General features: G+C 37.0%; 1 long non-coding RNA gene across 1 annotated transcript in view; it reads left to right on the top strand.

Annotated features, from left to right (window-relative positions):
• Nucleotides 1-15,074, top strand: part of LOC123001304 (uncharacterized) — a 72,162-nt gene that overhangs the window by 55,488 nt on the left and 1,600 nt on the right. The window contains exons 2-3 of the long non-coding RNA XR_006410055.3: nucleotides 940-1,129; nucleotides 9,649-9,851. This is a non-coding gene — a long non-coding RNA (uncharacterized LOC123001304). The remainder of the gene's footprint in view (nucleotides 1-939; nucleotides 1,130-9,648; nucleotides 9,852-15,074) is intronic.

Below are 15,074 nucleotides of genomic sequence, written 5' to 3'. Positions count from 1 at the left end.
TGCCATTAAACTTCACCATCCATCCATCGCTAGCCTTGGAATGGATTGATTAATGTCGGGGCAGTGTGAAATTGCTACACATCCATATGACTGTGGATTTATGTTGGAAGAATTGAAAAACTAAGAAAGCTTATTATAGAATATGACCTGGTTGATATGATTTCTAGGCATGGAGATTACTTTAGCCATAGAGATCATCATAAAAAATGAGATGCCTTTTATGTGGTCTCAGGAGTATCAGAAAAATTCTATTAAGGTTCACCAAAGATGTGGACAGACATGCAAATAACTTATACAAAATAAGATGGGTGAAATAAGATGCTAAAAACAGGCGAGAGGTTTTCTTGGCAAGAGAAAAATGTTGAAGAAAACAGAAACAAAGCCTATAATCGCTTATAAGATAGCTCATAGTCAGTTACAAAATGAAATTTTGATAACATTAAATCTTCAAAGAGCTGTTGCATCCCTAGAATGATGGTCCAGTAACATTTGGTGCACCCGGGGGAGAAAGTTGCCCCAAGGCACCGGAAAAGATGTATTAAGTTGCTTGTGTCAGAAGTGATGTGCTGTTAAAATGAAGTAGATTTAACAGCAAGCGAACAAGCAAACAAAACAGTCTTAAAACACACAATAGCAACTTGTGAGTCTGAACTCAGTCCCAAGAGGAAGTACCTTGGGATTTCCTTCCAGAGAGAGGGAAAGACTTCATTCCTACCTCTCATGTGCTGAGGGAAAAATACAGTGATGGCCAAAACCCCCATAGATGTAGACAAACCTATCACTCTCGAAAGACCCCACGAAAATGACTCTACCTTGAGGCCACCTATTCTCATTGTTCTGTTTCACTCCTTAAGAACCTATACTCCCTCCTTCTCCTCCCTGTTCTAATACCATAGTGATTTTTTTGACCACAATCTCTATTTCTTTCTCCTCCTCTAGGTAAATAAGCCACTCAGTGGAACTGAGAAAAGACCCAGCTGTTACTGGGTGTGGCTTTTGCAGAATCACAAAGGGGACATCAAGTTACCACCGGGTCCTAATGCTTCCCCAGGAGGCCATGGATGTTCCAACGGAATCAAACCTGAGTGTAATTATTTACTGGGAAGTACGGAGCCAGCTTTTCTTCAGGGTAAGGTAGATATGCCTGACTTTCTAAAAGTAATATTGTATACAATTTTACATACTTGAGATAAAATATACTCAAGGGAAATGAACAATAGATACATCTATAAACAAATAAGATATTATTTTAATGTGAATGACATGCCTAATGTGATCTAAAGAAGACTATATTAAGGTAAATGTTTGTAGGAATTATAATTGAGAAATATTTATTCTCTTATATTTTATTTCAAGTTAAGTGATTAAAATATAAATAAGTTAAATAGGCACATGAATTTATTTTTTTAATTTTTAAATTAAAAAAATTTTTTGGCATATGACTTTAAATGACTATTTCCATAAGAGGAGATACAAGTAGTATCAAATACAGCAAAATATATTTAACAAGCAGAGTTTAAATTAGGAGGACACAGATGAAAGAAAAACAAAACACCCATTAAACAAATAAAAATGTAAAATAATAACAAAACTATTTGCCTATCTATACTAACAATATTTTTCTGCTTTTCTAGATTTTACTGAAATTCTTATATTCATGTATCACTGTTGGTAGTGTAAATAGTACTTCTTTCTGGAAGTCATTAATGCAACAAAGTGTAAACTGTTTAGACCAGTAGTTGGAAAACGTATTATAAGAATGTGAGGGGAGCCTGGTGGCTCAGTTGGTTAAGCCTCTGACTCTTGGTTTCAGCTCAGGTCATGATCTCTGGGTCATGAGATTGAGCCCCAAGTCAGGCTCCACCCTCAGTGAGGAGTCTGCTTCAGGATTCTCTCTCCCCCCTCTCCCCTCCCCCCCGCCTCTCATTCTCCCTTTCTCTAAAATAAATAAATCAATAAATCTTTTTTAAAAAGAATGGGAGAAAGTACTAATCTTATTTATCCTAAAATAAAAGAAAAAACTTTATTCATAAATATGTTTATTGCACTATTATTTATGAGATAAAATCTGAATGTCTAATAATAATGAGAAGAGCTTATGAACATGACGGAGTTCTGTCTCAGGTACTGAATGTGTTGGTGATGTAACAAGCAGCCTTCTCAATTCTGTGCTCAGTGGGAACCAGGCCAGCTACTTCCTCCACCGACTGTGCAAATCTTTGAACAGGCTGCAAGGCATGAAATGTGACAAACAACACAGCAGAAAATTTCCCAAATGTTTTATCATCTCATTCACACTTCTGTTCCCTAAACTGTCTCTGCCCTGCCCGCCTCTGATCTTCCTCCCACCCAACTATTCACCACTCTTTTCTTCTGCTCCTCACCGGCACATCTCCAATTCGGTCTCTTGTAAATGATCCCAGTCAGAAGCTCGGAAGACGATGCATGCAGATACGGAAAGGAGTAGGAATTTTCAGTATTCACCTTTCAATATTTTTATTTCCATTACGTAGTTGTGAATAATCCTGATCTAAAGCTGAAAACCAGGTTAGCTAGCTAAAGCTGTATGATGGTCCTGTGTCTTTACAAAAGAAAAAGTTAACAGCATTGTTTCACTTCTAGCATTAAAACAAAAAGAATAATATGTAAAGGAAAGTAGAGATTACATGTAAACTTCCACAGAGGGCCAGGATGCTTGGTCTTCAAAACAAGAAGAATAATAAGTGGAACAAATGATTTTTTTTCTTTTTGTATTAATATATAAAATCTCAGGGCACCTGGGTGGCTCAGTCAGTTGAGAGTCTGACTCTTGATCTCAACTGAGGTCTTGATCTCAGGGTCCTGAGTTCAAGCCCTGCATTGGGCTCCATGCCGGGCATGCAGCCTACTGAAAATCAATAAACAAAAAAACAAATAAATACAAAATCTAAAAATCTAAGATTATGGAGTTAATTTTTCTACATGTGATCTTGGAAAAAAGTGGCAGTTTGCAAATAATATAAGTCAACTTTGCTCTTAATAGCGTATATATGAACATTTAAAATATAGAAAAACAAAGGAGAATTTTAAAAAGTGGAAGAAGAGAGACCAGGACTGATACACAGAGGAGAAAACTTCTTAAACATGAAAAGGACTATTACTAGTGATGGGTATTTTAGAATAAAAAGATAACAAATATTGCATAATTACTAAAACAAATATCAGTCTGAAAAAATTCTTTGGACCAATATCACGGATAAAGGCTACACATGTGGAAAGTCACACAGATTAATAAGAAACATCCTACCACTCTGTGCACATAAACAGACAATTCTTAGGGAAAAAAGTGCAAATTACCAATATATGTATAAATTGTTCATTCTCATGAATTAAAAAAATGTTTACAACATGTTGCCAATTGCCTGGTATAGTTGAACATAATAAATAAATGAACATAATTCAATAGTGAATAAGGAACGAATAATGGATATTCTATTTGTTTTTGAGATATTAAAAATAAAGAGCTTATGCCACCAGTTTTAATGACTGCAGTTTAAATGTTTCTCATACACAGAAGCATTTACATGAATGTAGTATTTGGACCTGCAGTGTTAACATTTAACGGACATATGGATCAAGAACAAGGATATCCTCAACTTCCTCTAGAGATTTTTCCTGAAACAAATTTCTTAGAACCTCACTTCTAGCTTAAATTTTCAAGATTTGGCTATTTTCTTCACACAATGCATAATATTTTAATCCAACTGTATCCATAGGAAACCCACCGACTACATGGTATATAAAATCTTTGGCCATCTTTATAAATCCCCTCAACCTGCTGTGTGTGTAATTTTAGATTTATCAGGTTATTAAAATGATCCGTGAGCTAATTTCCCTCTTCACAGCCCATGCTACTTTAATTAAACACACTACTTGTTCCTACCCAGCCCAAAGCCCATCTGCCTGCACCTGTACCTGCACAGAGTGTCCATGGGAACGTGTTCACGTAGCAAAATGTGTTCTGCCTGTCAAAAAAAACTAACGAAATTATAGAGGACACCACAGCCCGGGAAAGAGTCAAGTACCAAACTGTCTAGACAGGATTGCTAATTTCTCTCTGCTTTGATCTGGTCACAGGCTCTGTGTACAGAGAGAGAATCTTCAATCGTGAAAGGTTTTCCTGAATGCCCTAAACAATTTCCCGTTCTAAGTCAGCTGCTGAGTCACGGGAGTCTAAGTTGGGAGAAGAAAGTAGTGGAGAACAGGGTCCACATTCAGATGATTTAGACACAGCTCACGAAAAAAATGAGAATGGCATCAAACTTGATAATGGCCAATACATAAAACTGTATGAATAGAAAAATGTGAGTACTGTGTTCTTCCCACACAGAAGAGAAGTAAGTAAGAGCCATTCTGAAGGCAAACAACTTAGATGTTCCTGTATAAATACTAGCAAGGGAGTCAGGGAAGAAGCTGCAAGAACAAAACCAAAAAAATAAAGTAAAACCATTTATATTAAAACATGAGAATAACCAGTGCCTTTAGGAGGACTTGAGACTAACTCTTCATTTGCTCTCACTCTGTTAACTCATTCGTTGTTTTATCATTACTAATAACAAGTAAAAATTGGAAAAAGATGTGTAGCTGTTTGAGGAACACCGATTCAAATAATTTGAATTGGGAAACTGCAGAACAAATGTATGGATACAAAGAAAGTCATGTTTAAAAATGATATAACAGCAGAACAACGTCTGCTTAATTTGATAATTCGGTAGTACGAAGAACTTAATTAAAAACAGATCTAGGAGGGAAGAGCAAATAGCCCCCCCACCCCCATGTGTTGTGCTTATCAGGACGTCCCTGTGGATCTGTACTACCTTTCTCTCTTTTCTGTCTGTAAAATAGAGATTTTTATCTCCATAAAAATAGAGATATTTATTTGTTAAATATCTGCCATAGCCTTACAGAACCACTGTATATAGTTGGAATTTCATGAAGGTAAATTTATGGTTCTTTCTATTCCCACTTTTATAGCCCCCCTCCAAAAAAATGCCTTCCATATTCTCACTTTGTTTTGTGCAGGAATTTTTGTATCCCTAATTACTTCACCTTGACTTTGAGTTTGGGGGTGTATTTTGAAATGCTCGTTCTTTGAGAGTGTGTGTGTGTGTGTGTGTGTGTGTTTCCTAATCACAAGCTAACATCTTTCTACACTGTGTGAAAGGAAAATGTCTTCACTCCTTGGTCCTCCCTATATGAAATTCTCCAAACTCAGTCTGATTGAACACAAACAACACCTCTTTAAATTCAACATAATCTATCCCTGTTATAGCCCTACTTGCCCCACAATTTGATTTTAAGTTTAATACAATATTGATCCTACATACACCTGAATTCTCTTTTCCCTTCCATTTTGTGAGATTTTGTTAATTCTTTAATGCTTCCTTTCAACTCTATTTTCCAGTTGCTCCTGTTTGCTCCTCCAAACATTAAATGCTTCTATTAAGTTTTACATTACTTCTTTACATAATGACTTCTTGGCTATTTTAGGGGGTATAAATCCTGTTCATCTCAGTTTAGTTTCTAAAGTTTGTCTCTTTTCACTCTTTCCCTATTTATGGAAGTTTTTTAACCCATCTGATTTGAGGCCAAAGAGTTGTCTGTGATTGTCAGTTGTCAACCCAATATCACAGCCACTCCCTTCTAAGTTCCCCTTCAATGAGAGGAAAAGCCATAATTACATTTTCCAAAAACCTTAGATTGTATGGTTGTGGTCTTCAGTTTGTCAATGACATGTGCTTTGTAGAGTTTGGAGGGCCCAGGAGAGGGTGAAGCCATTATTCTGTAGAGTTCCTGCAGCCATTTACAAGGCTCAAGTCTTCTCTTTGCTAGAGATCTAGAATTCTCTAGATTCTAGTTCTGTGGTATATGATTTCAGTCACCTTTTTCCCTATGCTTTGAAGTATATTCAACATATTCCTTTCTCCAGTGTATTTGTCCTCGTATGATGTTTCTTCTTCCTTGATAAAGGGAATGCTTTCCTTTATTGATTTTGTAGGAATTCACCTTCCCCGTTTCTCATTTTATTCTGGTCTATCTGTGCTGATTGTACTTGTAGTATGATATGGGTAGCCAACACTTTTTATTGCATGTGATATTTAAAGAAGGAAGAAAGAAGTTTCTAACTTGATGTATGTGTTGGTGAAGATAAAGTGCATACAAAATTTTAACTATGATACTATACACTAACATGTAATTAAATATAGCAGAGAGGGGAGGCATAGATCAGTCTGTTAGGAGCTTCGGAGGGAAAGAGAGATCTGAAGATTGCACATGACAAGTAGATGATCTCAAACTATTCTGCCCATTTTACCCTTGAACATGACAGGAAACTGTCTCTTCACAAGAATCAGTAAGTCCATACGTTCATACAGGGCCCTGTGATTGGCGCACTCAGCTGAGCCGTCAGTCTTTGATGGAAACTTGTTTCCCAGTTGTGTGTGGATACAGTTGTGGAGCTGGAAAGAAATTTTGAATGAAAAATGATACCATTATCCAGAGCAATTATGTCTGCTTGACTATTTCTGATTATTTGAAAAGGAAGAGTTCCTATCTTTCCAGATGTAAATACATTAGAAGATAAGGGGTTGGTTTACTCAAGCTAGACTTCTGTCTTCGTATTTCTCAGATTACTTGCCTTAACTCTACCATGCAATTCAGATCTTTTATATTTTTGTCTGGGGTTGTTAATGGCATTTGTGTATAACTGAAGACACATCAGATACTTTCTCTGTAAAGAACAAGTTGTTCTTTGGTTCTTTTGCCTAAATTGTAAAGCTATCTCCAAGGCAATCGACAGTAATTGTCCATTTAATTTGGCATTTTCTGGAACATTGGTTTCTAAAACAAAGCCTTTTCCAATTAAATTCGGTGACATGTTTGTCCAACACATTTTCCTAGGGGATTGGTTTCCTGCCGTGGACCTGGGTCTTACACCAACCCGTTGGAATACATTAATTACAGATGCATTAATTACAATCAGCACACTGCTTGATTCATATCATACCTTCTCACACAGAAAGCGGCAATTGGAAAAGAATCTGAGAGTATCAATATAGTAGAATAAAAGTCCATGTACACACACATACACACACACACACAATTTTATATATGTATAAATAAGTCAAAGGAAATAGTGAATATTTTAAAGAAATGGTCTTCTTTTGACAGTATTAAAGAAAATATCTGCGCAACTTTTTTTTTTTAATTTGGTTATTGAGTGACCTAACTTGCTTGATGAGTAAGTTAAAAGCTTGATTTCTGTTTGGGTAGGTTTAATTCAATTCTAGCTTTTGTTATCATATAATAATGAAAGCCTGATATGCCCCTGCATTACTTTGGGTGTATACGAAATGATCATAGTTACTTTTTTTTTGAATTGGGGAACCAATGTAACAAACAAAGGTAGACTTATTAAAAATAAAATCAGTAACTAAGACTCAGGCCCCATCCCCAATCAGCACCAAGGCCTCTGCTTGGCCTGACCAAAACAATAGTGCCACAAAACACTAATTCAAAGGGATACATGCACCCCTATATTTATAGCAGCATTATTTACAATAGCCAAATTATAGAAACTGCACAAATGTCCATCAACTAATGAATGGATAAAGGTGATGTGGTGTATATATACAATAGAATATTACTTAACTGTAAAAAGGAATGAAATCTTGCCATTCACAATGTCATGGGTGGAGCTAAAGAGTATTATGCTAAATGAAATAAACTAGTCAGAGAAAGATAAATACCATATGATTTCACTAATATGTGGAATTTAAAAACAAAACAAATAAGCCAAGGAAACAGAGAGAGAGAAATCAGGAAACAGACTCTTAGCTCCAGAGAACACACTGATGGTCACGGGAGGGAGGAGGGTGGGAGGATGGGAGAAACAGGTGATAGGGATAAAGGAATGCACTTTTCATGATGAGCACAGGGCGATGTACAGAAGTGTTGAATCACTATTTTGTACACCTGAAACTAACTGTATGTTAACTACACTGGAATTAAGATTTAAACTTAATATAGGGGCACCTGACTGGCTCAGTTTGAGTTTGTAAGCATGCAACTCTTGATCTCATCATCATGAGTTTGAGCCCCGCATTAAGGGGTAAGGTTTACTTAAAGAACAAAACAACACAAAAAACAACTTAACATTAGAAAAAACAATCATGGTACCCATTGAAAAGGCCAAAGATGCTTTTGCCAAAATTACTGACTTTGGTTACCTTATAAAATATGTCTGTGAACGTAGATGCTTTTTCTAGCTGCACAGGTGGACTCTTCTTCAAATGCTGTCTTGTAAATTTGCAGTTCACTCCAACCTCACCCCTCATCCACACACAAACCTCACAAAGTCACAACACCTCATGAGGGTGAGAAAGCATGTAACTACAAAAGCGGTGGCAGATAGTGTGAGAAATCTAAGATGTAAGCTGTGTAAGATAAGAAATCATATATGTGTCTGTGTAGTAATAGGACAAGGATTGCATCATTTCAATAAATAAAGACGGTACTTTATAGAATGGTCTACTCCTACTCTCAGCTTCTCTTCTTAAAATACCTTCTACCTGTGCTGTTAAATGAGACAATGGATGATGAGTGAGGGGTATGGTGTTCTACTCTTATCCTATTCCATTAAACACATATAATGCCACTTGAAATAGCATCCTTTCCAGATACTTCTATGTAATTTGTTTTGTACTTGCTAGAAGACGCCTATCTTAAAGGAACTGGCTATATATATATATATATATATATATATATGAAGATTTTATTTATTCATTTGCCCATGTGTGGGAGAGAGAGAGAGAGCATCCAAGCAGGGGGAAAGACAGAGGGAGAGGGAGAGGCAGACTACCCACTGAGCAGGGAACCTGATGTGGGACTCCATCCCAGGACCCCAACAAATGGTTATATTTTTCTGAGTTAAGAGGAAAGTGATTAGAAGTCCATAAAATGTGGTATCAAATAAAAATATTGACATTGACATTGACAATAGAATTTTGGCTCATGCTGTGAACAGATAATTCACAAAATAACAGATAAAACAAAAACATGACAAAATACAGTGAGAGTGAAACTTCACTTGTATATTATATATCTATATATCTGTATCTATATCTATCTATAGATGAATGTGTCCCTCATAGGGCTCCCTGCTCAGCAGGGAGCCTGCTTCTCCCTCTCCCTCCACCCCTCCCCACTGTTCATGCCCTCTCTCTCTGTTAAATAAATAAATAAAATCTTTAAAACAAAGTTTACATAGTTAAAAGACTATCATGTCCTTATTGGGGGCTAGCATGCATAAACAAAGAATAACACAAGTATATCTATCTCTCTGTCTGTAATGATGTAGAATGCTATGATATTAAACAAAAGGAAAGTGACATTATTGCATATGGAGTAGGAACACAGTTGTATAAATATGGAAAAAGGTAAAATTGATTGTATTGGCTGGACTTTCCCCAAATCTCCACTTTGAAAATAAATGCTAGAGAAAGGCTATAAATTTGATTTGTTTTTTATTGCTATTCGATATTAATTAAGACTAGTTTAAAAATAACAAATGAAGTTTCCGTTATTGACCTTTCCCCCATTTTTCCCTAGAGAGCTGCCCTCAGTTTGTTGCATGCTGGAATGAATGGCAAAGATGAGAAACATTTAGGGAACCTGTCCCCCACATTGTCCAGCGTCGGCTTTCAGCAGCTTAAGTCCTCTGATCTCCTCTGTTAGCAACAGGGAAGCGGTACGGCCTGACCCAGTCCCAGCCAGTACTCAGGATACTTCATGGATTGCATGGAGCCTTGGAGGTGAGGAGAATTGGCTAGAGGATCTCCAATTTACCAGTCCTCTTATCTCTCTTTCTTCTCTCTATACATCTTCATTATTCCCTTCATTCCCTTTCCTTCATGATGCCAAAAAGATTAAATAAAAGAGACTGATACCTCTGTTCCTCCTCCTCTGGAAAAATGAGACAAAACCAGATTTTCCAATTCCCTGCTTGGAAAGAAAGAAAAAAATCCCTCCAATCTACTCTAACTCCTTACCTAAGCCTCAATGTAAAGGAGTAAACTAGGAGATTATTTATTTAAACTATGACATCCATCAGCACCCCAGGTGCAAGAGAGGATACGTACACGTCTGCATATCGGTGTGCATTTCTAACCTAACTTTGAAGAAAAAGAAGCCTGTTGCAGGTGTCAAAAAGTGTTCAATCAAATAACCGTTTCATGTCATCTACGTAATAGATAGCCAGCACATAATGGTATTGGCAGATTTGGACTTTGAAGTGCTCCTTCCCGAATACATTTTTATTTAGGAAAGTAGCCTGCATTTTCCTAAAACTGAATCATTTGTACTTCTGCTGACATGTTTCAGGAACCCAAATTTTTACAAACCATTCAGATTGAGTTTGCTTGTTTGTATTACTCTAAAAATTGGAAGACTGTTTGATGTTCCTCCAGAAGCATAGAGTGATGAAACCTGTAGAGATAAAACACTTTACCTACCCCATGAAATTGACCTTTTTAAAAAGAATTTCTAGAAATTTCTATAGATCCCATTATAAGAAAACCATTTTTCAACAAAAACCAGGGCAATTATATTTGGTTGTGAAATTGATGTCCTATTTATATTTCCCTTACTTTTTTTTTTTCCTGGTTATCTGTTTTAATTATAGCTTCTCTGGAGTCAGATTTTTCTTTTTCCTTTTTTTTCTCTTAAGAAAAAGATGTCTGCAGCTAAAGTAAATATACTGACCAGGGAGTCTCAAACCAATTAACCGCCCTACTTAGAAAATCCAGCTTAGTTTTTGAAGCTGAAACAGTAAAAGAAATGATCTTATGATAAAATGAAATACAAATGGATAGATTGTATGACCACACATAACTATATTAATTTTTTCATGATTTCTTGTGAGACTAGAGCACAAGACTATATTTAATTAGACTAAAATGTAGCATAACCCAGTGGGTTATATATGCATTAACCAAATCAAATATTGCTCTAAGTATTATCTAGACTCGTTTTAATGCTAAGGTTTGGTTATGCAACAAAGTGTATTCAGTATCCATTATGCGCCAGCAAACTGCAGTCTTCACACTTCGTTATTGACAAGATACGTTTCAAGTTATGTTGCAGCATGTCTAAAGAAAAGGCACATATTAAGCCTAAATTTCGGCTTTAATTATCAAGGTTGACTGCCTACAGCCAGGATTTACTAGGTAATTGTGACATTCTCAATTTATTCCTCTTAGGAGGACCCAATTGAGTGTTATTTCCCTTTCTAGCATTCTAAAGCCACAAGATTTTACAATTATACATGTATCTATCTGTGATTTTAACTGTAGAGGAAAATTTCTCTTTATATTTAGGTATGTGTTACAGATTCAGCTGAGGTTTTCATATAAATCACACGAAACCTTTTTGACTACCCACTGTGTCAGGTACAAAGGAGGCAAAGGGATGGATTCATGGTTCCCGTTCTCCATCCAGCAAATTCTTGGAGACACAAGGACAGCTGAATCCTCTAGCTAAATGGTGGCTTAATTCTGCCCTCACTTCCTGGAGAAAGGCTTGCTACCAAAAGAGGTAGAAAAATCTTGGGTAATCTGGGATCTTTGCATGCGGTTCAGAAATCTCAAAGACCATAATTACAAGCAATGTTCTTTTTCTTGTTCTGTTTTAAACCATTGGACTGAGACCCACATCCTTTTCCAAGATTACACTAAAACTGGAGACCAGGTCTCCTGAGCCTTTTTGAGAGCTGTTCGCATAAAAGGGCAGAGTCTCTTTATCAAATGTCTTGATTAAATTGCTTACATTTCCAATAAATTTAATCCAGGATGTCTTCCTTTGGTGTGCAAGCCTTTCATTATTTTCATTTACAAAACTATGTCACTTAAGCAACTATTAGAAACATGAGAGGCTATCCCAGGTAATTTCTTTCATGAAAGACCTGTTTTCATGGATTTAAAATCTGGCCTCAATTTTGCACATCTTTATAGGGTTTCACAAGTGTTAGGTACATTTAATCCACAACATTGTATCGGGGGCAGAGTGAAAGGCTCCTTCACTCCCTGAAGAGTAAGAGAAATCTATTGAATGGCAGAAATCCACGCAATGGCCGCGTTTCAGTTTAGGGTAGAGATAGCACCTATGGTTGGAGTGGGAGCAGTTTTTAAATCTAATGGATTCATCACCTCTTTCAGTAAAGCAGCAGCTGCCCAAGGCCCTTTCAGACTTTTGTCTTATGCTTTTGCTTCAATTACAATAGATTCTAAACTGTAAAGAATAACTTGATGCTTGATCTTAAAGAAAATGTGCGACTGTGCAACATAGGAACACCACTTGAGGAAAATGATCACAGCTACCGTAGACTCTACCCTCGTGGCTTATCTACACCAGATAATTCTCCTTTAAACTATGCTTTCTATTCACCCTGTGAGAAAGCAGGAGTAGCTTCTTCCTTAGAATGTGGTCAGTCAATGAAAGCGAACACACTGCTTATCGCTAAGTCGGCACATACGGTGAAACTACATTTGGACTCTATCTGTTTGATGATTGTGAGGCTGGGGCTTTTGAATATCTGACTTGGACAGATCAAGGGCCTTGTTTCTGAGAGAAGGACACCATGATCTAGCCAACTATGACAGCTCCTCTCAACAGCCAGTCACACTCTGTGCCTTTCCCCATGCAGTCTGACAGAGTTGTCCCAGTACTGTTTTTTCTCAAAAATAAATCAATGGCTTAGTGTTATCAAACATTTTCTTCCAGTTTTGAACTGCTCTACGTATCTAACATAGTGTCATACAGTTAGAATATGGAAGCACATAATGTAGATGATCTCTCTGTTCACACTCCTAATTAAATCTAATTAAACATTTTCCTTCTTTTCATAATGACTGCTATCTTGCCACATGAGCATAGTAAGACTGCTCCTGTGATTTCACTATTCCACCATAGAAGATAAAAATCAGAAGCCCTGAGACACAGGATCCGCAGATGTCAAGTTGTGCATATTAACATAAGATGTTAGAGGCTAATATCCACAGACCCTCCTAGACTATGTCTTTAGAAGAATTCAGGGAGTTGATTTTCTGACATGCATCCTCTCTGAGATACACAACCTTCTTTAACACAATTCCAAGAGCTGCCCATAGATAGCTCAGTCTTCAAACAAGGGAGTCAGGTTGATTCTGCCCTGGAGCAAAAGTCTATGAGCCTGACAAGCGCACAGAAGATCTTGAGTTCAAAGGATGACCTTATAGCAAATTCTCAAGAACTTTTTCCAGACGTATTTCCATTCTGGGTGTTACCATAGGAGAAGCCTGGATTCAATCAACTACTACTTGGTTCAGAAGGCAACTCTCAGTGCAGCTTCCTGCTGTGTGTGCGGAATCATGCACTGCCCCTCACTCTTCCGCTGGGGCACACCTGAGAGCTCATGGCAGCCGTAGAAGATTCTTTTGGGTAATGCCCATTTGTGGATATCTCCAATTTTTTCTGCTGCATGTTTTAAGTCTCAATTCTTTGCAATAAAAAGCCCCCAAAAGTTTGTAAATTCGAAGTGAATTCTGCCTGTGAGGCTGTAAGCATGTTTATTTGAATCTCTGGATGAAATATCCTGTAGGAAACACAAATTTGCCATCAGCATAGTTCCTATTCCGTATTCCCTTCATAATGAAAACAAAAGTTTTTAAAGCCTTTTAAAGTGTAGTCTGGGAAGAAAGGAGATTACAAACGTGTTAATGGCTCTTTAAAAAAAAAAGTTGAGTAAACAACATATGTAATTATTTTGCAGGGAAATGCTGCTAATTAAAACCAAAATCGTTCTATTAGTATACACACCTGCTACTGCACAGTCTGTTTCTTACCAAAGAATTTAATTCTGGAACAGAGCTGAACTCCCTGTTCATCACCTTAAGGAATGTCCACTTTATTATATTCTTATTCTTATTATTTGAGAGCTAGAGAGAGAAAGAAAGCACGAGTGGTGGGGAGGGGCAAAGGGAGAGGGAGAGAGAAAATCCCAAGCAGGCTCTTCACCCAGGGCAGAGCCCAACACGGGGCTCCATCTCACAAGCCCAAAATACTGACCCTGAGATCATGACCTGAGCCAAAGCCAAGAGTCAGATGCTTCATTGAATGAGCCGTGCAGGCGCCCCAAGAAATGCCCACTTTAACATCCTGCCATAGACTTACCTTGCCTGTGTTGATTACTGATCTCTCTCAGAGTCATCAGCACAGGGTACCAAAGGGAAAGCACAATTTTATCATGATAGTTGTCTCTACAAACGTAACAGTCCTGGATGGGAGAGAAGTAAGAATCAGTCTCTCCTCAACATATTCAAAACTCAGTTATCTCTGCTCCAAGGTCACAGATTTTTCTTAAAAGCCTCAAAGCACAGACTTAGTATTTAAGTCAACATAGGAGGAGAAGAAATCATATGTGCCTTTCCTTTCCCGAAGCAATAGTCTCCTCGCTTTGTATTAGAAATATTTTAAAGATTACCGTGTTCTTGAAATCATTACCATGTTAAATCACCCTTGTTCAGTGCTGCACCCTGTTTACCCATGTTTAAAACACTGATGTCAGCTGTGGCTTAACGTTCACCTCAACAATAGGACAACAGAAATAACAAGAGTAAAGATGTATAAGACATGTATTCTATACCAGTCATGTGCCAAGTAATTTAAATGCATGCATATGCATTTTCTTATTTTTTGTTTGCTTTTTGACAATACATCACATTCATTTTCATTCATCCCTATAAATGTCAAAAACTCACAAGAACATTTTTCAATTTATAGCCAATCCCTGGCATCAGGGCTATTAATAATTTATTCTCTTTCATAATATATAACTAGAACCTATATTGGATTTTTTATTATGTAGTAAACCACAAATAAAATAAAAATTACCCATAATTTCTCTGCCTATATATCCTTGGTCACTTAAACAATAATACCATATTATGTGGTTAGAAAACCTGAATAGTATGAAAAGGTACAAAATAAAAATGAGATCCTTT

This window comes from Ursus arctos, unplaced genomic scaffold, assembly GCF_023065955.2.
Source record: "Ursus arctos isolate Adak ecotype North America unplaced genomic scaffold, UrsArc2.0 scaffold_7, whole genome shotgun sequence".
NCBI lineage: Eukaryota > Metazoa > Chordata > Mammalia > Carnivora > Ursidae > Ursus > Ursus arctos.
Note: the sequence above shows the minus strand (reverse complement) of the source record. Positions and strands in the feature narration are given on the sequence as shown.